Genomic DNA, 24,177 nt, shown 5'->3' with positions numbered 1-24,177 from the left:
AATTGGAAAGCAAGGCGTTAAAGAGTCCCTGAGTGGTGGGGAAATAGAGGCAACTATTAACACACACACTAACAAAACTGTTCTAAACTTAAAAAGACATTTCTAATTACTTATAAATAGAAAATGGAGGGAGGAATGTATTAGACATCTTGAGAGAAAAATGATAGGGCTCGATGTTTGAAGTACTATAGCTATTTATGAATTTCATGAACTTCATTTGTGAATATATTAAAGCAAGAGGGAAGGATTCATCAGCCTTTAAAGGAACTTGTCTCTGAAAAAGTACAAAAAATGATTTATACTTAATCACTAAGCTCTTGGGCTTATTTCAGTCAGATATATAAAAAGAAACAGGTAAAGTCATTTTTTTCCCTCAGACTGGTTTATACATCCCTGTGTGGGTTAATTATAGGTTTTAGACACAATTAGATTTTTAACATGCATATACATGTTGGAGATCGTTAGATTATGGAAAAGAACAATTCCTTGGGCACTCTTATTTATACCATAGTTTCAGATAATTTATATCACAGTCCAGCTGCTCCAAATTGAAAAGCGGTCATATTTACATTAGTAGGATTCTTATGTATCTATGGAATATGGACGGATTTCAGCTGGGCCCTTGGACTCTCTTGAAATTAGTCACAAAATGATGAACACATTTTTTCTGAGTGAGAGGTCCAAGGCTTTCGTCAGGATCTTTCACTGCCCATCAGTTTCCTTCTTGAGGTGACCATTATCTGCAGATACAAGCTGGCTTTCAAAATAAGTGATCTTTTTGTCCATCTTTACCTTGATAAAAATAACCTTGTCATAGAGCTGTGCCTTAAAAATCAACCATTTTTTTTCATTTTCCACAGCACACTTTTGTTCTAGAATTCTTTTATTTATTTATTTTTTAAATCAAGGCAGCTGTACAATTCCTGTGGCAGATGATTTGAGGAACTTTGATCTGGTAACTTGTGAGGAAGAGAAAAAAAAAAAGGTCTGAAATCACAAGGTTTTTATTTGGAGAGCTTTTGACTAAATGGTTTTCCCTATGCAGTTGGCAAAATGGAGCTTCTGAACTAGAAATGTGACTTTCTTTTTTTTCATATTCCATGTGATAGATAGCAATATCTAGGTTTTGATTAACTTTCATAAAATAAGTTTTCACACTTTGTTAATTGAGAAATTCATATAAGAGATGGCACAGACCCACTAAAATACCTAACCCGTGGCTTTGAACTGCGGGGTTCTCATCAGATTAAATTATGTTAAATTGAACAGCCGCTAGATATTACCTAGATCAAGTGAAAACTTTGAAGGAGACCAACATGGTTAGTAATTCATCATGACTTCTGATGAACTGACTATTCTACATTTTTACTTGAAGTTTATGATCAGCTGTATTTTTTATTTACAATAATGTAAAATTAATAAATTTCTATGAAAGAGAAATTGCTAGTCTATGAAACCACATAATTTTATATAATACTTCATTAAACAGACGGATAGTATCTATCTATCTATTTATCTATATATCACCTACCAACCTACCTACCTACTTTCCTATGTCTCTTTCTATATATGCACTATATAGAGGCTGGGGGTGGGGAAAACAAATATTTCTATCCAGGCTTTAGGCTTTATTCCTTTGTTTTTAATCCTGGAAGCTAAGAGACATCTAGGTACAGTATAATTCTGAGCAAAGATCAAAGATTTTGGGATTGGAGATGTACATTTCAGTTCGATTATGGTGTTTATTAGCTTTGAGACTTCTGACATTTCATTTGTTATTCTTTTTCCCTATTTCATCATCTTTCATATGTAGGAAATAATATCTGTTTTATCTTCTACACTCAATTGCTAGAGTATCACATGTGAGTAGATAAAATGGTTTGTAACCTAACAAACAATATATGAATGTCCTCTGTGGATGTTTTTAAGCAGTTATTGTGAAAAATTTCTTTTAAAACTCTCCCATACCTTATTTTTCTCATCATTTCCTATCACCCCACTTTACTATCATTGCATACTTTGTTCCAAATTTTCCAATAAATTACAATGTAAATATTTTATTTACATTATTCTTTCTCAATATGGTTAATATGAAAATGAAATGATATGACTTATTATATATGGAAGAATTTCATGAGTGACTTGTTCTTGCCAAGTAAGTCGGTGGAAACAGGAATATTAATTTTTAGATGTGCAAATGGTCAAAGTATTTTTTTACAGGTTTTTTATAAGGTCCCTATGTTTTGACCCAGGCAACTGCCCCTGATGGAAGAGGGAGAAAATCAGGAGGAATAGGATCATGATCAGAAGGAGAAGGAGTTGCAAAGACGAACGAATCATAACAGTAAAATCCTTCATGGAGATGACAAAATTTCAAATGCTGCAACCTTATCTTTTTGTACAATTAAAGATTTTAGAAATCTCTATTTACTGCACAAAATATTAACAAGAAGTAAATAACGCTCAGTTCAAACTTCTTTTTAGAAGCATGGATTATAAATACTGCCATTAGACTTTTCTGATTTCTTAGAAGTCAAGAAAAGTTGTTGTTAATACTTAGTGTTTGTAATGGAGTAGAGTCAAGTTGCATCTGTACTTGGTATATATCTCCATCATGGAACTTCTCTCTAGGAGGGGCAGTGTACCAGGACTCCAGAATCCCGGATTTTAGTTTGTGTTTGGGAAATCTTTAATTATTTTAGCTATCATAGTGTTATATAACTCTGAAATTATGTTGTTAAAGAGATAATGAACGTAGTAGTTAAGAGAGACATTCTGGAGTCAAACTCCCTGTTTTAAAATCCCAATTCTACTGATGGGTCAAATGGAAATATTAAAAGTACAGACTTCATAAGAGTGACATGAAGCTAAAATTACTTCATAAATATAACAGGCTCATGCAGTGCCTGGCTATAGTAAATGATTACCAAATGTTAACCATGATTATTCTAATTCATAACTGGCTAGATTCTGATTCTATTTTAATTATTTATAGAAGGTATCAGTGTACCTAATTTACATATTATATTAATAGTCTTATCCATTTTTGATGTTGAGGATTTTGTTAAGTGTATACATGTAAGGGGTTGTAAACATATTAGTGAAAGTTGGAATTTAAAAAAAAGGTGGTGGTTACCTGTAGTCAATCCTGTGAAGGTCACATAAATACTTTGTGGACTTCATGGGTTCTCGGTGTGATGTATTCTCTGTTAGATGGTATCTAGTTTTAGGCCACTTTCTCATCAGCCAAGATCAGTTCATTAGGCAAAATAAAAATATTATGGCTGAGTTTCTAATAAGCAATTCGGTAAAACATATTGTCTTCTTCGTTCTCAGACATCAGGCTTGCTTTATGACTTAAAAGCATAAATCATAATATTTGAGTCCCTCATGTATTTAAATATTATTAAATATTTCTCTTTATCTTCTTGCCCTAACATTGGTAAACATGAATATTAAACAAATGTATTGCATGAATATCAACTGATTATCATTTACTTTATTAGTAGTAGAAAAATGAAATTAAACTTTTGACATATATACTTGATGAAAAAGTCACCAAAAAGCAAAGCTGAAGTTACTAGTTTACTTTGCAAACTTCATCAGTGTTGAAAAATTCCAGAAGGATTTAGAAAATGTAGTTGGACTTCCATTAGCAGAAAATACACAATTTTGAAAAAAGTTGATTGGTAGAGTGTCAGAAAGAAACGTGATAAATGATATTTTTAATAAGCTAACCATTCATCAGAATTAGTTTATAAACCATAGAGTATATGTACATACAAAGAAGAATTTAGACTCTACTGGAAGTAATTTGTGATTACGGAGGTCAAATTATAAACTAAGAATTAAAACCAGTAAGAGAAGTAGCTCAACTTCTCACTCTGTCCTTGTTGTCATCCTTCTCAGTATCGTAATACAAGTGATCTGTTCTCCACCCTATTTCAGTCAACCATTCGCAAACATCCTTGGTTGCAACTCTTCCAGCTTCTGATCACCATATCCTATGCTTTCATGCCTTACTCAAGGACTTCTACTGGAAAAACTTCTTTGAGCTAATTGAGACTTTTATTCCATTGACTCCACTATTTTTCCCCACTAATCATCAGCTTTATCCTGGTTTATACCGTACACACCTTAGAGTCCATAGTTATTGTAATCAGTCCTTTACAATTAATCCTTACTGGCTTGCCCCCTCTCTTCTCCATCATACTTTTTGGCAAAACTCCAACAGTGGATCCACATAATACCCACCTCCATAACGATATGCATAGATACTCAGCTCCATAACCATCCGTCAGCAGCTAAAGCTTCTTTATAACAATTGTTGAACAAGACTGCTTTTGCATTAAATGCATAATGACTAACCTCAAATGTTGTATATTATATTCCTCCTGTAAGCTCACATTTCCTCTCTCCAGGGTGACATTTAATATTTTTCCCACTCCTCAGACCTCACTCTGTGGAAATCAGAATCTGCAATCAGCCAATTCTCTATATCCTCTGCTCTTTTCTCAAGGTTCTCATACCTCCTGCTCTGACTGAATCACTGTTCCTCTCCAGTTCTCTAGTTTACAGAGTGCCTCTGCTGCTTTGAATCTCTCTGACTTTTTCAAAGAAATCAGAGTTCATTTCAAAAGTAGACCTCTTTTAAAGGACTCACTGGCTAGGCCCACCTGGGATAATCCCTTTTTAATTAGCTCGAAATCAATTTATTAGAGATTTAATTGCATCTGAAAAATCCTTTTACCTTTGTCATACAATGTAACCTAATCACAGAAGTAATGTCCCATCAGATTCACAGCGTCCATTCCCACTCAAGTGGAGGGGATGATGTAGGGTAGTCTGTGCGAAGGGGAGGGGTTTGGTGGAAACATTGTTGCCATCTTAGAATTCTGTCCTTACCACAGACTGTCACTGGCCGACATAAAGATAGACAACTTGACTAAGAAAGTAATGATTATAGGTAATTGAAATAAGTTGAGTTTGTGATGTATTATGAATTCATAGTGAGACTGAAATTTAAAAAAGTTTCAGGACACAGAGAGGTAGCTTTAATGTAAATTAAAGAGTGAATATAATCAACTTGTTTAACTTTTTTATTAATTTTAATAAGTAAAGAGTTATTATAAGTGCATAAATGTGTATTTTTATATTACATCTATGGCTGTTATAAAGTAAAAATATATCCTTGTTTCCATCCATGTCGTTAGTAAAAAAACAAATAATTTCAGAGATGAGTATTTCACACTTTCTAGCTTGTCAAGCATTCAACAACCCCTTCCAACTCTATTCCCATTTCATAATCTCCCTTCTTACTTTAATGAGAAATAGAAGCAATCCATAGAAAATGTACTCCTTTCTGTTAAAATACCACCAAACACCTGACTTTCTGTGGGTGTGCTACTCCTGTAACTATGGAGGCTATCTATTGTATATAATCCCCTATCATCTACTTCAAGAATTTCAGCTACCTCATCTCTCTCCTGAATCGTATCTTTTCCCTTTTTATGGGATCAGTTCCTTAGCACACCAGTGTGCTGTAATGCCTCCTTATACAAACAAACAAAAACAGCTTTTCCTTCCCTTACACTCCCATGTTCCTCTGCTCCTTTTACAGCAAAATTTCTCAAAAGAGTTCAAAAACTGACAGTTTCTCCTTGTTAATCTCATTTTTTATCCTAGCCCAATCTACCTTTGATCTTCACTAACCCTCCAAAATGTCTTTCTTCAAAGTCACCAAGAACTTCCGTTTTGCCAATTCCCAACGTTCCATTCTCAGCCTCGTTCTACTAGACCTCACTGCCTTATTTTAATCAAGGAGTGAAGCTGATTCCTTCTTAGAAACTCATCTTTAACTTGGCTTTCAAGACACCTCACTCTCTTTCATTTCTTCCTGTCTCAATGGCTTTCCTATTCTCTTTCACTGGACATTCCACTTCCCCCCCCCCAATTGATTAAAGTTGAATTCATCTAGGGTTCATGCTTAGCTTTCTTCTCTTCTTCCTCTATATTCACTGTCTAGAATTGCTCATTCAGCCACATGGTTTTATTTTGTATAGACCATTTATATCCTAATGACACCAACATTTAACTCTTCAGCCCTGTGCTACAGTTTTAATATATTTAAAGCAGATCTCTTGATTTCCTGCCCCCTCAAACCTCATCTTCCCTGATCCCTATAAGTAGTATCAACATTAACTCCACTGCTTATGATAAAAACCTTGATTCCTTTCTTTTTCTTCTACCATGCATCTTATTTATCAGCAAGTTTTGTCAACTCTGTATTTAAAATATAACCTGGATATGACAAACAGTCTCTACCTCTGATACTTCCCTCCTAGTCCAAACCCCTACACATCCCATGAAATGGTTCTCTTAAAACTATTGTGTTATTCTTCTCTTCCTATGTCCCCCTAGAGTCTACTCTGCACACTGCATCTGAAGTGGTCCTTTTAAAATATAAATCAGAACATTATAACTCCTGCTTAAAACCCAAACTTAGACTAAAATCCAAGACCTACAGCCTTGCAGGGGGCATTGGTGGCTCAGTGGTAGAATTCCCACCTTCCATGTAGCAGACCTAAGTTCAATTCTTTTTCAATGCGCCTCAAGCATAGCCCCCATTCATTTGTCAGTGGAGGTTGTGTGTTGGTCTGATGCCATACAAGGTTTCAGTGGAGCCTCCACACACATAGACAGATTAGGAAGAAAGTTCCAGCAATTTACTTATAAGAAATCAGCCAGTGAAAACCCTATGGTTCACAACCATCCGATCCCGTTGTGTATCGGGTCACCATGAGCTGGGGCCCAACTCAGTGGCAGCTAACAACAATGAACAACAGCCTGGCAGGATCTACTTCCTGAATGCCTCTCTGATTCATCTCGCATCTCTCTTCTCCTTGATCACTTTGAGCTAGCCACAGTAGTCCAGTTGCTATTTGTCAAACACATGGAGCACGTTCCTACCTTGGGGCCTTTGCACTTGCTATCACCTCTGTATGAAACACACATCCCTGAGTTCACTACATGGCTAATTTTTACTTCTGTAAAGTCTCTGCTCAAATATCACCTCATTAGGGAGACCTTTCCTGACCACATGCTAAAATACAACTTTCTCCCCAGTTACACTAACCTTTTAACAATTTTTATTTTTAACTCATAATACTTCTCACTACTTGCAATCTTGTTGTTGTTGTTGTGTGCCGTTGAGTCGATTCTGACTCATAGAGACCCTATAGGACAGAGTAGAACTGCCTCATAAGGTTTCCTAGGCTGCAGTCTTTACAGGGAATCCCTGATGGTGTAACGGTTAAGAGCTTGGCAGCCAACGGAAACGTCAGCAGTTTGAATCCACCAGCCATTCGTTGGAGACTCTTTGGGGCTGTTTTACTCTGTCCTATAGGGTTGCTATAAGTCGGAATCAACTGGAAGGCAAGGGTTTTTTTGGTAATATTTGCAGGAGCAGATTGCCAGGTCTTTTCTCCTATGGAGCTGCGGGTGGGTTCCTACCTCCAACCTTTTGATTAGCAGCCAAGTGCTTAACGTAAATATTAATTGATTTACTTGTTTGTGACACCAAAACTTGTTTATGTCTCCCTAATGAGAACTCAAGTTCCATGAGGGTGGGGCCTTTTTCTAACTTGTTTGTCACTGAATTTTCATACCGAAGAAAACCACCTACTACATGGTTGGTGATCAGCAAATATTTGTTGAATGAGTGAGTAACAGCATTTAGCGGAACACAAAATAGGAAACCACTACAATCGAAAATCGTACACCATTGCTCCTAAAACTTCATGGCCATGTTCCTCCAGGTTCCTGACCTTACCATGTTGCTGAGTTTCTCTCCCATCCCTTGCATCTCCCCCTCTTCTCCATTTTTCTCTCCATTTTTCTTGCCCTTTTTCTTCTGCGGTGGTCAGGAAAAGACTTCAAAATTCCTGGGACTTTATTAGAGCAACTCAGTTACCATACTAGACTAAGTTATTGAAGCCCTCATTTACATAAGCAAAATATCACATTAAGAATTCTTCATAAACAAGAGTCATACCTCACTAGCAGGGATCATGCTGGTTTCCAATAATGTTCATGCTGAAATTCAGTTTTTAATGTCTCTCTTCTGCTGTCTGCTCCCTGACCTCCCTTGCATTTCCTTTAGAGTCTAAATGGGACAGCACTCGAATAGAGATGTGCCCGGGCTGGCTGCTCAGGGAGGTCCCAGAGCCACCAGGGGCAGCCTGTTCAATTTTCAACAGCTCCAATTTTAAGAATGCTCTTTGTATATGATGAGATAAAATTTGCCTGGCTGTAACTTTGATCCATTGGTCTTATTTCTGCTGGCTGGGGCTCTAAGCATAACTATTTCCTGAGCAGAAATAGAACAGCTGCTTAACACCTCCCATATGCTGTTGCTTTATATAGTTGAAGATTGTAAATCCCCCAGCCTCAAGCACTTCCACCATACACTTTGTCAGCCTTCTGTTCTCTGTTGTAAATAAATTCATCTCTGTAGCCTTTCCTCAAATGACCCATTTCCCAAACATTTGATTACCTCTTTAGCCTAACTCAAGAGAGGGGACACAGGCTTTACGGGGCAACTCAACCATTTCAGATTTTATATTCAGGGAGGGAAATATCAGGAAATTATAATCTAGTCAATTGTGAATTCCCATTGAATAATTATTTGGTTGCCATTTATTGAAATTAGCATGTCAGCATTGATTCGTTCACTGAACATTATCAAGCGCCACACTAAGTGTACAGCACTAAGACAGGATTTAAATAAGAGTAAAACATCACCCCCGTACTTGAAAAGTTTAGTTCATTTGTGCAATTACTAAATTCCATATGAGCTTTAAGATGTCATGTAAGTACTTTTGTCTCCAATGTTCTTGGCAGAGGATGCAAGCAATGTTTACCAGCATCCTTAATGCACCTCCAGGGTTATGCTGTCCCAGGGCTGAACTGAGGAAGCTAAGTTACCAGGCTATCTCCCTGGTGATGGGTCCTGCACTATGATTCCCTCTGGGTAAATGGCAGCTGCATTTATTTCATTACCTCATGTGTTATAAGTTAATTTAGGGGGAAAATGCTATTATAGATTTGGATGAGTTCCATTAAACTCCATTAAAACTTTGACTGTTAGATACATTAATAGAGCTTCAAAGTCAGTCAATCAAAAGATTGATAGAGTGTATAGAAAGGAACATTAAATGGAATATTTGATATGAACTATTAAATCTTTCAGAGGAATTCTTTAGAGGTTTTTGGATACATATTTACTTTTTTTAGGTAGGGATTTTGGGGTTCTCTTTCTAATATATATATTTGTGTTAATGATTATGAATGGAAATAGTATAAGGCATTTAATTAGAGTTCTCTTTGGATTCTACAGTAAGAAATTAGTTTCTCAGTTTAAGCCCCCAGTGCACTCTTACCAACTAACATTCTACAATAGTGTTAAGTAAGGAAAGTTTCTGAAGATCTTTGAAATTCTTGAATACCTCTGCTATGTTCCGGGAAATGTCCAGGTGCTTCTAATCACATTTATTTACTCAATATAATTCTTCAGATAAATATTATTTTTTTATTATCCACACTTTACATTTGAGAAAACTGAGGTTCAGAAATTTAAGCCACTTGCCAATATAATTGTGCAAAACCAGGGTTTAAATTTAGATCTGCCTTACTCTAAATCCTAGAAATAGAACAGCTGCTATTAATTTCTGCTAATTAATGTCTCCTGGGCAGTAATGATTATAATACGATCGTCTAACCTTAGTTCTTCCAATATGTTGTTAGTTAACCATGAGTAGATAAATATAAATAATGAATGAATAAATCTTTTATGGATTTTAGTCCCATGAAAATCTAATTCAAGGCTGCTTCATATGTAAAGTAAGGAAAGAAACTAATGTCTATTATTATATTGTGCACTTGACTGATATTCTTGCTAGGACTCACAACATTTTTAAGAAAAATATTTTTATTTCCAGTGTAGAGGAAAGAACCTTTATCCCAGAGGGGTTAAATAACTTGCCCACAGTTACACAGCTGGTAAAAGGCAAAATTGAAAATCAAACTCCATACACATGTCTGCCTGCCCCTAAAAACTTGCTATTTTTAATACCAAAAGCAATGACCTATGTTTGGCTTAAGGTTAATCAGAAGAAAAGATGTCCAAACACATAATTAGAGAAGATAATTGGGTTTTTTGGTCTGTTTTTGTTTGTTGGTAATGTTAACATAACCAAGGAATGTCCTCTAAATCAACATTTCTCTTGAAATTTCTTCTTAAAATAGAAACTAAACCATCCTCTTTTAGTTATAGTTATTGGAGCCATCTTCTGCAAAAGTCAAACCTCAAAATCTGCATGGCTTAACACAAAATAGGTTTATTTTTCTTTCACACAAAATCCAGTGTAGACCAGCGAGTTCCCTCCAAACAATGATTTAGCATCCATTTTTCATCTATTCCATCTAGAATCCATGGCTTGCAAAGTCCTCATGGAGAGATCAAAGAGCTTGGGATTCAAGTAGGGTAAATTTATGCACCCAATCTGAAAATGAAGAACCTGATCAAATAGCCCATCTCAAACTGTAGGGGAAACTGGGGCCTGTCCAATAGCATATGAATATTTGGATAGCTCTTGTGTCTATGCTGGATCCCTGGTAGTGCAGTGGTTAAGAGCTTGGCTGTAACCAAAAGGCTGGCAGTTCGAACCCACCAGCCACTCCTTGGAAACCCTGTGGAGCAGTTCTACTCTGTCCTATAGGGTCACTATGAGTAGGAATAGACTTGACGGCAATGGGTTTAGTTTTTGGTTTTGTGTCTATGCTACCCTTGAACAAGATTCCATCTTCTTGGAAGATAGTCCATCTTCTTCCCAGATATCTAATCACACATTCCTAGGTGAACTGGACACATAGCAGAGGCACTGTAATGATATCAGGTCTGGGTGCTACCCCACAATAGGTAGGAGTTTGCCCCAGCAATCAGAAAGACATACGTAGACATTGTATTGCATGTTGAAAGGAGAAAAGATGAAATGCTTTAAGGGGAACGTTGGAGAGACATGAACAGATATTTCTAAATCAGAACATGGCCTTGGGGACCTTGCCCAAAAGCAGCAGCAACTTCCCCAAAGAAAAAATTTGACATGTTTGGTTTGCATGCTCTTTCATTGTTCAGATTCTTTAGGTTTGCAAAAGGCTAACTTGATGAATATTCTTTTAAATCATCAGCCTAAGATATTTGTGCAGCCATGTAGGCACGGGTGGGAAGAGGCACTCAGAACTGCAGTGATTTTATGATGGTACACTACTTTGAAGGATTAGATAGAAAAGTTCAGAAGAGCACAATACTTATAGACTAGTATAACGTCAAAAGGCTTTCAAAATGATATAAAGATGGATAAAATAAACGGAGATTTAAGAGAAAATGCTCATTGCCACTGACGAGACAGCTGTTTTGAGATTCTTTTTCCAGTTGAGCCTTTTCCAGATTGGACTATGATTAGAGAGCATTGGAGGAGTTGAGATTCGAGTAGACTTGATTTCATTTTCCAAAGACTCCCCATGTTCCCTATTATATATAAAGGGATTCAGCCTGTTGGTAGGTCACCATGAATCAGTAAGTGAATTATACCACTAAATGGTAACTAGTCTGAAACATTCTGAAAATATTATTACCTGTAACCATCTCTTTTCTTCTATTTAAAACAAATCAACTTTTTTTTTTTTTCCAGGCAGATAAATGTATGCTTTAGGGGTCATGCCATAAGCATATTGATTTTCTTTTCAGCAACTGTCGACTCTTTGGTTGATTTTATGCAATATATTTTCTGGACAAATATATGCTGTAGTTATTTCAGTATCAGGATTGATAGCTTGCATAAAGTCATTCTTCACTGAGAACACAGGGGTAAAAAATCTAAATTCAAGGATTGAGAAAAATGCCATATTAAACATATCTGAAAAACTGGTAAATAAAGGGAAACATTTATCCTGCCTTTCCTATATAAACTGCACCAGTAACCAAAGAGTACACATAATAGATGTATAAAAAAATCAAAGGTAGTAATTTTTTTAAACGTCAAAATTAGAACATCACAGCTTTGCAACCCCCAGTGAATTAATTGATATAGTCTAAATCTCAATGGCTGTTAACATCACAAAAGGAGAGACGTTAGTAATTACGCGCCTCCTGATGAAAGAACACAACACCCCATATACTTTTCAAAAGCAATAGAAACTGAGTCTGATGCAGTTTGTAAATCCAGCTTCCAATTTGCATGAAATGTAGTGAACAGATGAACATATTGAATTGCATCATGAGATTGCAATCAGCAAAGTCCATACTTTGGAAAACACTACTGGAATAGAAAAAGATGGAGGGAACCTATCAATTAAAAGAGACTTAAGACATAAACTTTTAAAACTGAACAAAATTAAACTATAGTGTCTATGGATGCACATTTATGTGATGACTCTATTTTAAGAAAAGATCAAGAAAGGGATTACAATAAAATTCAGGACAGTGGTTGCTTTTGGAGGTAGGGGAGGCGCTGTGATTGGAATATGGTACATGGAAGGGGCTTCTGCTGTGGGTAGCAAATTTCTATCTTGATATGAGCTGTGGTTATAAGTGTGTCTGTCTTCAATTCATTAAGCCATGCATATCTTTCAAGTGGTTTTCTTTATCTATATTACAATAAAAAGATTTTAAATATTTTAATAAATATTCAACATAAAGAATATCTGAAACATTAGACAAAGGTACATGTGAGTTGATGTAACTGGCATTTAAACTTACTGGAAAACAAACTTAATTATAAAACTACTTGATGTGCTTTCTTTACCACTTTCACTGGAGACAATTTTCCTTTCTGCCTTTTCTTGTCAAAGAAACCAGTTGGCTACATTTTTTTTTTTTCATCCAAAAGAGATATTGATTTTACTATGAGGCTAAACGATACCATTTTGCTTCTCCCAGGCTGTTTCTTCTCTAAGGTTCTAAACTTCAGAGATATCATTTTTGACAGTATTTTTTTTTTTTTTGGTCTTCTGTACCTCTTCTTCCTGCTAGCTTAAATGTCCTTGAAGAGTACTTTTTCTGAATCAGAACATCACAAGTGTTGTATTAAATATTATCAAATGTGATGAGGTTTTAAGAGTACAGCGATGTTCTTGTAAAAGAACCATATACTAAAAATAGGAGGAAATAAGAAAGTAAGGTCAAGATTTCTTCCATGAAAGTGACAGAAAAAAAAAAAAAAATGTCCAAGGTTATTTGTCTAGGCCGCACAGTAATGTTATTCATAAAACTGCAAAAGAAGCCATACAGGTATAAAATTGAACAAAAATAGTGTATTTGAAGGTATATTATGGACTTCTCATTACCCAAACCCATTCTCAATTGGACCACAGAATAGGAATTTATAAGCATAAATCAGTTTCTATCGTCTGATATCCAAGGAATGTAAAAATGAATATTGAAACCCACTATGCACTAAATGTAAGGTGAGGGGGTGAAAGAGTGAAGGCAAATTTTAAAGTGCTCCTCCTTGCCTGCATGGTTAATTCCATTTTATCTAATTATTTACAATCAATTAACTTAATAAAAGCTAAAGGATTTTATTATTGTTATTAAAAAAGAGAGTGGAATCGTAATGCATGTTAACTGAACACTAGCTGGGACTCTAACATACTCGGGTGGGGGCCAAAGAGAATGGCTTCAAATGTTTGTGTACAGCCCATGAAGGGGAATACCTTGGACAGAAAGACCGAGTTTTTTTGCCAATACAATGGATCACTAACAACATCAAACATCCTTGACTTAAAGTCTTCAATAATCTTGCATTGACTTACTTTTTATATGTTTAATCTAAACAATGTATGCTGTGAGAATATAAGAATTAAATTCCACACGTTTTTAAACAATTTTTGTTGGGCTGCTAATGGCATTAACCTTCAGTTTAGAACAATGAGTCTTATTAAAAGGTCTGTGTCAAAACATTTGGGCCCCAGCTGGAGAGAGTTAAAACAGAAATGTTGCAGGCCACCAAGGTGAAGGCTATAGTAAATACCTGCACAGTCTCGCCTAGGTCTGCTATTGCCTTACATAGACATTTATTTCAATTGTGAAGCTTTTCTTAGAAAGATTCTGACATGTTAAATGAATTTTTTCATGTAATTTGAAACTGTCACATTACCTCATAACCAATACTGGCAGGATATTTATAATAAGCTATGTGAACCCAAAGGAAAACACACAAAAATTTCTATTTCTTCTGAATGACAGCAATTACACAGATGTTGTATCCCTTCATAAAGGAGAATTAGATTCCTTTTTTGGGTGGTATTAAAGTTACCTTTCATTCTTAGGCAAAACCACTTAATTTCTTTTTAGATATAATGATTTTTATTATAGAGAAGTGTGAAAAGGTCAAATAGCAAATTTAGTTGACTACATTAAAGTTTCTAATCAAATCTGATCCCTGAGAACAAAAGCAATTTTTAAAACTTATTTAAAAAGTACTAATTTCATATATTTTGAGGGATTTTTGTTTCTTAGAATATGGTTTTATTGGTATGTTGAGAAATATTCTAAAATGCACCATAGTTAAATATAAAGTGAAACAGACTAACAGCATCAAGTCTGAATGTGAGCTAAAATGTTGAGTATTTCAGGTTAACATCACAACATGTCTCCAAACCACTGAGCCATATGAAGGAACCCTGCTTATTATAGTGCTGCGTGGCCAAATGGGTATGGCACACTAGGAAATCATGTCATTCTTCTGCTTTCTACCCAATATAGTCTTTCCTACTCATTCTCCTTTTCTCATCGAACTCCTATTTTATACACCTATCCTGACTGTCCCATGTGTACTGGGGCATTTTCCCCTTTTATCCAAATTGCAGCTCCAAATTTGGTTTTCTCTGTGCTTTCATGGTAATGATGGTTTTTACTGTGTTGTAGAATTTATCACATTTCACTGAGTTTCTTACTTGCCTCTGTCTCCCTTTTTCAACTGTGAAATACTCAAGGACCTGATATCTGTCTCAGCATTTGTCACGTTTCTTGATACTTCATGTGCACTAGAGTACATGAACTGAAAGAATGATCAGAGCAATTCCATTAGAGACTCCATCTGAATTTATATCTCATTTAAATCAAAACATATGGAGGTATAATAGCTTTTATAGTTGGATAACATTATACACAATCTTTCGTTTTGGCGGGCTTGAGTGTCTGTTACCATGAGTTACAAATGAAAAAAAGTAGAGTTATAATGAGTTTGGATATAAGTTGTGGGGAGAATTAAGGGGAAGTTCCTTCTTCTTTGGTAGCTCAGATGGCTCATAAATATTTATTAGACTCATAGTGTGTGCCAGGCACTATGTTAGACATGGGACATACAAAGATAAGTAAGGCAGAATACTGTCAATAGAGCTTGGAGGTTAAGGGCTGAAACTCTGGGTGAAACAGTTTTGATTTGACCTACCTCTTAGACCCTAAGTGAATTACTTTACTATTTCTTTTCCTTATTATAGAAATTTTGAAAAATATAGAAATCACTTATAATCCACTATCCCAAAGGAAACTTAATTATTCACATTTTGAAATATTTATTCCCAACTTTTTTGCATATATACATATTAATTCCAAAACTGGGACCATAACAAATATGTACGTTTATATATTTATTTTTCTCATTTAGCATGCCTACATCATTTCTTCATGTTATTACATTAACTTCAAACCCTTTTAATAACAACATGTTTCTCCTAGTATTGAATATCCAGATTATTTTCAATTTTTCTTATGATAATGTTAAAAAAATATGTGCCTAAAACTATTTGACCACATCAATAATTATTTCTTCAGGATGAATTACTAAATGACAAGTTTGTGTCAAAGTATTTCCATATAAGAGCACAAATATGTCAAGATTACTAAAATTTCCTGTTAGTTTAAAGATTTTTATATTTTTCTTTATGGATAATCGTATCAACTGAGAATAATGATGATGATTTTATCATATAATTATTTTTGTATTTTTCTTTGCATCATAGAACATTGCTAAGAAATTGCAGATTCAGATAATAACATTAAAGAAATAATGGGCATTCTTAGCCTTTTATCTTCAAATTTTAATGGTAAATCCTCTAGTTTTTCACCAACAAATGTAATGTTGGATATTGGTTAAAGATGATTATCAAGTGAGGACATTTTTGGCTTGTAGATGTGATGGACATTTACTAATTCTAAGAATTCCTTTATCCTTATTATAATCGTACTAAATAGTGATGAGATATCATTATAATGGGCTATTAAAATTAATTTTACAGTATGTTGTTTAGAATTTCTACATGGATATTCATGTGTGCTTTGGAATCATTTTTATATTTGTAGCATAAATTGTGAAATTTTAAAAAGTCCCTATACATGGGACAGCAATTACTGTCTTAAAATTTGTAAGGCTAATTTCTAAAATCTTAATCTTCAATATCCCTATTTTTAATTATGATTTGGGATCAATTCAGCAGCAGGGGGTTTTAACTATTATGTTCAATCTGTTTAACTCTGTCAGCTTCTTATTCTCAGATTGGTTCTTTCATTATCCTCTGATTTTTTGGTTAGTTTTTTCAATCGTCTGTACTCTTCCAGTTACACAGCCTTCTCCTATTTTCATTTCTATTCCTATCTAACCAGTTACCTCAACCCCTAACCAATCCTGGATTAACCCAACTATCTAACTACCTAACTCCAAAATTCAAGAGGTTCCAAAAATATGCATCTACACATAACCTCATTCAAGAAATTTCCACTCAAACTTCAGATGGATCCTTAGGGCTACCCCATCATATACAAAAAAAGAAGAATTCTTAGCAAAATAAACACTAGAACACACTAAATCTAAACTCCAAGGGGTCATGGGTTCTTGACACTTACTGACTCTGGTACCCTAGCACATAGAAAAGTACCTGCCTAAAGTATATGCTCAATAAATCTTTGTTAAATGTATAAATGAATTATCTTCTCTCCACCCTCAGTGCCTTAGCAGGCTTCTCTCCCTAAAATTCTCATTTTTATCAGGCATCTATCCAAACTTTTTAGCTTGGCCTCTGCTGTTCCCTGATGATGTTGCCAATCTCAGTGGTAACCATGCCTGCTTCTCACTTTATGCTTGAGTTTTAGGACATCAACTGCAATTCTCTGAAGCCACTCTGCTTGCTAACATCTCCGAGCTTTGTTCTGCTAGGAATGAACTTAGTGGCCATTTTTTGCCTGATTAGATCTTCTTCCTTGCCCAAATTCAGTTTAAGAAGCTGGCATTCTGTGCAGCCTTCCCTGACTCTTGGTTGAATTCCTTTCCTTTCTTCTCCATCATATTCTATACATCCCTCTATTGTAGCATTCACACCACCATATCATGCATGCTTGCTTATTTCTCAGATCTCTCTCTAATCTGTCAACACCTTAAAGACAGAATTTCTGTCATTTATGTCTGTCACATCCATTATTAACACATGAATAGGGATTTGGATTATAAACCAGCACCCACCCATCTGCTTTGCATTATACCATTATTCTCCTTGGATTTTTTACATAAAGGTAATTGAATTTCTGAAAATGCTGACTTTCTTCACTCTTTTTTATTAAAAAGTGAAAGTTAAAATATTGTTTAATAACTACAAATTTGTGTTCTAAAGAAAATTCCAAAAAACAGTTGACATGTATAATGTGTGGGTTTTTTAGTTATATTTTTGCATGTGTATGTAAAATCACTACATTCTGCATTAGTGGTTCACTCTATCAGGACATGAGCCAAGCATTCCTGGTGGGCTGGAAGTCCATCAACAGAACTTTGAACCTCTATCAGGACGTGAGCCAAGCATTCCCGGTGGGCTGGAAGTCCATCAACAGAACTCTGAACTTGACGAAATCACTGAGGGTGTCTGCAGCCTCTGCTGTGCAGTGTTAACAGTGTAGGCAAAGTAGATGATCCACTCAACCCAGGACTAACTCATGCTGTTTCCTATTTCTTTTGACTTTTTTTTTTTTTTTTTTTTGTATTGCCAACCTACTCATTGACTGCTGCAAAGAAAGGAACCTAGGGAGAAAGAAATGCAAGTTGGAGTGTAGTTGGAGGTCGCTGTATCTGAACAAAGAATGATTCCAAAGGCATAATTTAGAGTCCACCTTTGTCTTCCCAATGCCAAACTCTTAAATTAGCATATGAGACCTCTGCCTTTATATTTGTATTTCAAATAAGATTAGACAATCTCATCCACCACAGTCAACCTAAAGAGTAATATTCCTTAAAGAGACGTATGCTTGAAAGAATTTTTCTGTATCTTATACTTTATTTTTCTTCTCTCTGATCCCCTTTTTGCCAACTCTTCTTCACCACGTATTCTTTTCATACTAATCTTTACTTTCACAGCACTGTCAATGTCAATCCTCCCCATGTAGTACACTCTACAAAATGGAGTTTCTGGGCTACAATTTATTTCCTTTGTTACTCTTAAGTTTTATCACCCCTACACAGATCCAAATGCTCCTGTAAAAGGGACCTGTTTTCCTTTATCTGTAGTACCTTTGAAAGTTAATAATACTTTAAAACTTTCCCCAAAATTACCATTAACATCTAACTAAAAATGTGGCTGTTCCAGAACTGAAACCATTCCAGAAGCCAGCTCTTCAGACAAAGATTAGACTGGACTATTAGACATAAAATGATACTCGTGAAGAGAGTGCTTCTTAGCTCAAGTAGATACATGAGACTAAATGGGCAGCTCCTGTCTGGAGGTGAGATGAGAGGGCAAATAGGGACAGAAGCTGGTTGAATGGACACAGGAAATCCAGGATAGAAAGGAGGAGTGTGCTGTCACATTATAGGGAGAGCAGCTAGGATCACATAGCAATGTGTGTATAAATTTTTGCATGAGAAACTGACTTAAACTGTAAACTTTCACTTAAAGCACAATTAAAAAAAAAAGTTCTGTTGTTATTAGTTGCTGTCAAGTTGATTCCAACCCATGGAAACTCTATGTTTGCAGAGAACTACTCTACTGCGATAATTATCATTAAAGTGTCTTGAAGTTACATTTTACATGTTTTTAAAAAAGAAAATTAGGGGTAATAAAATATACCTGTAATACTCAAAAACCAGACCCACTGCCACTGAGTCAATTCCAACTCATAGCGACCCTCTCTAGGACAGAGTAGAACTGTGGAGCGGCTGGTGGATTGGAACTGCCAACCTTTCAGTTAGCCGGTGAGTGCTTTAACCACTGTGAAACCAGGGCTCCTACATCTGTAATACTAAATAAATTCAGGAAATCCTGAAGTGGTCAGAAGAATAATGCTTTGCCATAATGTAAATTGTGTATACTGATTGTCTATCTACTATGCAGCGGACACTGCTAAGTACTGAGAAAAACAAAGATATATAGAGTATTTGTTCTCAAGGGGTCTATATAGCAGATTATTTATTTTCATTGATTTCCTGAGCTTTTAAAAAAAAAATACAGTGAGGTCGTTTCAAAACTTTATGATCCTCTGCAGTACAGTCTAAAATTATGGTGCATGTCTGTTGTCTTGAAAACTGCCTGAAAAATCCCTAAGAAATTATCATGTTATCTTCTATATTGTGTAGGTTGCTAGAGGAAATTTATTAAAAACACAATAATTTATATTTAGAAGGGATCTTAGAAACCACGTTTCTCAAAATTCTGCCCCCTCTCTCCTTCTTCCTCTTTTCTCACTATATAGATGAGGAAACTGAGACTCATAGACACTAAACAGGTTGCCTAGGATCAGTCAACTGGGCAATCACACAGGTTTCTGAAGTCTGGCAGTACTGCTCTTTCAAACACAAGCCATGAATGTTGGTAGATTAATTTCCAGCCCCACCATGAGCATAACAGAGGCACTGACCTCATCTGTTTACAAATGATATTTTATGGATATTGAGGATATGGCAGGTACCATGCATGGGGCTTTAAGCAATAAAAAGAACTTCTGTGTGTTTGCAGCATGAGCATCTACCATGGTAAGGATGATCTTAGTTTCTTGCCTAGTGAAATACTCCTGATTATGTACCTCAGTAGGAATAAATAAACACTCCTCCCAAAAGATGAGAACTTCCTATCCGGGTATAGGTGAGTATGGAAAATAATATGATTATCTGCAACCTGTTCTGACTTTATTGCATTTCAAGATTCACAATATTTGAGAGTAAATTATAATTTAATGATATATCATGGATATTCTTTGAGTAAAGCTAATAATTTTTTAATGGCTTCCTGTCCTTTTTCCAGATTAGTCTTATTATTATTGAGTTGCTTTGTGTTTGACCGACTGTTGCACATACATGTTCTTTGCCCACTGTTTGTACAAATGGTTGTTTAGCATGAGCACACAGGATCTATTTCTTTGCCATCTTCACATAAATGTATGTGATAATTTGGGAAGTTCTAACACAACTGAAACTTTCATTGTTATTTATTTTTCAGTTGTCTGTCAAAATCCACTTGCTATATAGTCAATTCCATTAATAGTCATCTTACATTCTGACTTTCATTGAAATAGTTGAATTAGATGTAAAAAAACAGTGATGCACAATGATTTTCCAATTTTCAATTGAGCATGCTTATAATGTCAAATACACCCTCTTACCATATTTGGATGCCAAAATGTATTTTATATATTGCTGTCAAGGCTCTACATTTCTGTTCTAGGAGTTTCCTCAAGAAGCAAATAAACTGAACAATACATTTCTACCAGATCAACTAAACATCAATTCCCAGATAAGACAAAATACGTAATGGTACCTGTTTAGGCTCTGGAGCTAAAATGTCTGCTCTTCTATTTATTAGCTTGACCCTGGGCAAGTTAGTTTATGCATCTAGGACTCTTTGGTTGCACATGTGAAATGAAGATGGTAATAGTACTTAGACCCAGAGAATTGTTGAAGAGGATTATATAAGAAAATGCACATAAAGAGATTAGCATGGTGTCAGTGTAACCAAATTGTATTAGTTATTGACAAATAAGGAGATTAAGGTAGGTATTTTTCTACCTATTCATACACCTACCTCAATCTCCTTATATATATATATATATATCTTTGTTAGAACATTAGGATCCAGTTCTTCTAAAATTAAGTTTTATGTAATAATATAGTCAACCATTGTTAAGCACCTGCTCTATGCCATACATTGATAGTGTTATCTGTACATTCTATCACTTACCAAAAAAACAAGCAAACAAACCAAACTTGCCGACGTCAAGTCAATTCCGACTCATAGCGACCCCATAGGACAGAGTAGAACTACCCCATAGAGTTTCCAAGGAGTGGCTTGTGGATTTGAACTGCCAACCTTTTGGTTAGTAGCCATAGTTCTTAACCACTGCAGCGCCAGGGCTCCTTATTGCTCATTACAACTCTACGAGATACGGTTTACTGTCCCATTGTGCAGATGAGAAAACTGCCCTTGGAAATGTTTGGTCAAGATCCAAACTGGAATTCACACCATGGTCCTTCTGATATAAAATCCCATTCTCTTTCCAGGAACCATTACTGTTTACTATAGGTTTTTGGGGCTCCTGCCCAATAAACTTTTCTAGGTATAGGTTCATTATTACCATTTTTTCTGGCACAGAACTTGGGTCTTGAACAGATTCCTGGTTCTCACCAAGATGGAGTAAGCACACTGCAGCTTATCTCTTCCACTGATTACAACTAAAAACTGTGGACAATTTTTTTTTTTTAAATCATGTAAGGATTCTGAAAAATAAATACTAGCAGGCAGATAAAAGTCAAAACTTGAAGGACAGCTGTGGTAAGCATCCTGGAGTTTTCTTTTCTTCCTTTATTTTCTGACTTCAACCTAAGGGCAAGCCAAGCCAGAAACTGTATAATGATCATGGTCAGCAAAACGTAGTCACTGCAGGGACAAGATCTGTAGGTAATGGAGGTAACCCTCATTGTTTTTCTTTTTTCCTCTCCCAGCCCTAACCTGAGACCGCCCCCGTGGTGTAACTGCACTCTCTTAGTGCTGAAGGTACAGGTGCAAAGACCCCAAGAGAAAATCCCTCCTTTTAGATAGAGAAGCCAGGAAAGGGGGCCTCTGTTGTGAAAAAAATATGGGGGAATCCTATTCTTCTTCTCTGTCTCTCTTTTTTCTGACTGCTCTGCCTGCAGTTGTGCAGAACTGTGCAAGAGTGTGGAAAGATAAAACGCTGAAACAATTCTATATTTTGGGTCAGAAGAATCAGAAAAAAGGTGACTGGAAGCCAGAGAATAAGAGATAAATCCAAAGGAAGAGAGAGCTAGAGAAAGAGATCCCATATTTTGTGTATAAATCAACAGAAGTTCGAAGCTCACCCCCAGGCTATACACGGACAGAAAACACCCAAGGAAGCATAACAAAGTCTTCAAGAAGGAATATGAAAAGTTCCACCAGAGTTCCAGGCCAACTCCTAAGTAGCTCATGTGATGAGCAGGCACAAAGAGTAGAGCAAAGGATTTGAAAAGTAAACTGACATTGAAACCACTGCCTCTAGAAGGCAAAACACAGCCTGAACCTAACTAGGTTGATTGCCTGCTGAAACAAGCAAACTAACAAACAAATCAACATTCTCCACAGCAATTTAATAGGACCTAGAGTATCAAAATATAATATTTAATGTGTCCGTGGTACACTCCAAAATTACTCCCCAATATCCAGGGAAATAACTGACCAATTCTCAAAAGAAAAAAACAATAAACAAATGCCAACCTGAGATGACCCTGATATTGGAATTATCAAAGACTTTAAAGCAACTATTATAATCATGCTTCCTGTGGTAAAGGTGACCACTCTTGGAAAAAAGAAAAAGATTAAATCCTCATCTGAGAAATAGAAACTGTTTTAAAAATAGAAATCTAAGAATTGAAAATACATTTTTCTGAAATTAAAAAAAAAAATCCCTGACGGACTCAGAAGCAGAAATGTGTTGATAAAGAAAAAAGTCAGTGAATGATGCAAATGTGAATCAAAGGAAAGTTTCAAGCAAAGGTAAAGTGGCTGGAACTCAGTTTAAAAAAAATCATACAGTGTCTGATATCACAGCGTGCTGTCTCTGAACCAGCTATGTAAAATTCATCAGAGAAAATAGGACCACATAGTGTAAAGTTGAGGGACATTACAGTAGGGAATGTGTGCATTTGATTTCATGCTCAGCTAGCTTTGTGACTATGAACAATATACTAAATTCTTTGAATCTAAGTTTCTTTCTCTTCTCTTTCTATGTTGTAGTGAGGATTATATGTAATTATTTATAAGTAATATGTACGTGTGTGTGTGTGTGTGTGTGTGTGTGTGTGTGTGTGTTGTCGGGTGCCGTTGAGTGGATTTCGACTGCTCCATAGGGTTTGCTTGGCTGTAATCTTTACAGAAGCAGATTGCCAGATCTTTCCCCCATAGAGCCACTGGGTTGGTTTGAACTGATAACCTTTCGCTTAGCAGCCAAGTGCTTAACGATTTGCACCACCAGGGCTATACAAAACTCAATGAAATACATTGTTGTTATGTGCCGTTGAGTTGATTAATTCTTCTTCTTTTCAGTGTATTACTCCTGACCTGTATTTTGAAAAATATTTATAGTTCTAGTCTAAAGTTTGATTGGAATAATTAACATATAAAAGAGAATTACTTATGTACTGGTTCTAAAATTATTCGACCATGGAACCATTTTTCTCATGAAACAAACTACAACATATTATAGAGAACTCAGTTTAAGAAGCCTGGTCAAAAATATTTTCAACGCCATATGTTTTTAATAAGGCTACCAGAAAGCTATACTCTTGAACCATACTTTCCTGATCCCTGAATTGCTTTTACCAGACTTTGCCTTAGTATTTTGGTTTAAACCTAGAGTCAATAAAAGGAGCAGCTTTTTGTTTGTTTTAATTGTGCTTTAGGTGGAAGTTCACAGCTCAAGTCAATCTCTCAGACAAAAATTTATACACACTGTTATGCGACACTGTTTGCAATCCCTACAATGTGACAGCACACTCCCCCTTTCCACCCCAGTTTTCTTGTGTCCATTCAACCCAACCCGTTCCTGTCCCTTCCTGCTTTCTCATCCTGCCTCTGGGCAGGAGCTGCTCATTT

Source organism: Trichechus manatus, unplaced genomic scaffold, assembly GCF_000243295.1.
Source record: "Trichechus manatus latirostris isolate Lorelei unplaced genomic scaffold, TriManLat1.0 scaffold00012, whole genome shotgun sequence".
NCBI lineage: Eukaryota > Metazoa > Chordata > Mammalia > Sirenia > Trichechidae > Trichechus > Trichechus manatus.
This window is presented reverse-complemented; position numbering follows the sequence as displayed.